This window comes from Pygoscelis adeliae, unplaced genomic scaffold (assembly GCF_000699105.1).
Source record: "Pygoscelis adeliae isolate BGI_AS28 unplaced genomic scaffold, ASM69910v1 Scaffold8, whole genome shotgun sequence".
NCBI classification, from domain to species: Eukaryota; Metazoa; Chordata; class Aves; order Sphenisciformes; family Spheniscidae; genus Pygoscelis; species Pygoscelis adeliae.
In genome coordinates, this window is record NW_008825260.1 from 147863 (window position 1) to 149761 (window position 1899).

At 38.1% G+C, this 1899-nt stretch overlaps 1 long non-coding RNA gene across 1 annotated transcript in view; it reads left to right on the plus strand.

The window, feature by feature from the left end:
* Nucleotides 1-1899, plus strand: part of LOC103921519 — a 22222-nt gene that overhangs the window by 15732 nt on the left and 4591 nt on the right. The gene's annotated exons all lie outside the window — the stretch shown is intronic.

Below are 1899 nucleotides of genomic sequence, written 5' to 3' on the forward strand. Positions count from 1 at the left end.
CTAAAACTAAAAAGTGAAGAGCAGGTGTCTTTGTTGGGCATAACCCAGAGTATATGGGCTTAATGCGTAGATGATTGTGTTAGGTTCTCTGGCCTGTCATGCCTGTGGCCAGACTAGACAGTCCTACTCAATTGCTCTACTACCTTACATACGCTACCAACATATTCAGTAGAAGATAATATGGAAGGTAAGAAGAAGGTAGCAATGAGAAATGGGATACAAGAAAGACAGTAACAAGGATGAAAAATTTATATTAGTACTTAACTGTTAAAAAGGTGCTTTTCATTAACAGATTTGAAGTAACTTTTCCAATAAGCTAGTGAAAACTTTTATTATTGCCATTAAAAATGGGAAAACTCTGCTGAATATTTCATTCTTTTATAAATTACTAGGTAATACTGTATCAGGTGATACCAGGGACATTCTTCAGCACGGGGATGTGTAGTGATGCTGCCATCTCACAACTGCTTTGCAAGTCCTAATATACGTAAGGCTTGGGCCAGCGCTCGCCACACGCAGGGAGAAGAGTCACCCTGACTTTTCCCGTCTTACAGAATCGTCTCCTGGTTGCAGGAGTGTTTTCTATCTATCTCAACTAAAATAAAAGGAATACCGTGGTTTCTATCACAGTCTTATTCAAATCCAAACTTACTGGTGACATAGTAATTTTGTTGAATCACAGACAAACAAAAGAGCTTTACCAAGTTACAGAAGCACAAGATGTAATATGACTACCATCAAGGTAGATTTTGATAGCTCGATTCTTTCCAGTCTTTTATGATGACATCTCCAGCCATAGGTTTGTTGGCTTGTTTATGTATCGATTACATCTATTGGGGATGAAAGCATTAATAACATATTTTCTTTAACTGATTATATTTGTTCTTGCCATCTGTTTGAATGCTGGCTGGGATTGTTTCCTGGTTAGCTTTAGAGCACAAATTGCTTCGGGAGACAGAGAGTAGATGTCATTTCTCATGACTTTTTTGTCCTCAGAATGCCTCACAAAGCAAGAATTTCCAAACTGTCAGTCATAAATTTGTCTCTTCCTTTACCAGCAAAGTTAATACATTTTGAAATAATAGAGGTTTAAAAGTTCACTAGGAAAATATTGGTTTTCATTGCTCATTGAAAAAGCTTTTATTTGTACGTAACTGTAATTCAACATCGTGTTAACATCATCAGGTACATAACACAGTAAATGCTTACCTGTTTTAACTAAAACTCCAGCTAATTCTAATCTAATTAGTAAAATGTGTTGATGGTTTGTTTCTACAGCATTCTGCATCGTGTTCTGGCTGGTTTGCTCAGGCTTCTCCAAGTCATTGTTGTTTGGATCGGGATGCTGGTATTTTTCCTTGAAATACAGCTGTCCGGAGTGACTGTATTAGCTGACTGTGACAGCTAAGATTCTCAGTTTCTTAACAGTGCAATTCCAAAAAATGCATCTGGAAATTTTCATGGTCCTGTAATCAAATAAAAAAGATTCTAAGTAGGCTATTTTTAAAAAGGTTTGGAACATACTACCAGAGTTTAGGCTTCTGATTGTGAAGCTGAGAGGGAGAATAATAACCTGCTGGAGTAAGGGAAAGATCTGGCATGTACATTTGTAAAGATCATATTAGATTTCTCTAATATGAAAATGAAAATTCTGAGCAGGTTCCCTTCCCGCATGGACACTGCCCCTTCCTGGTGCCTTCTGCTAAGCCTCGATTTTGCTCTCTGATTGGAAATAATCCTTCCCTTGAACGTTGGTGTCATCCCCAAGCCTGGATTCTTTCTCTGTCTGCTCTGCTGTTCCACTCTGCTTCTTTTCCTGTCACAAAGAGGCCAGCAGTTGCGACATTTAGGGAAACATAGCTCTTGTATAGAATATATTGCTCCATTCCTTTACCTCCA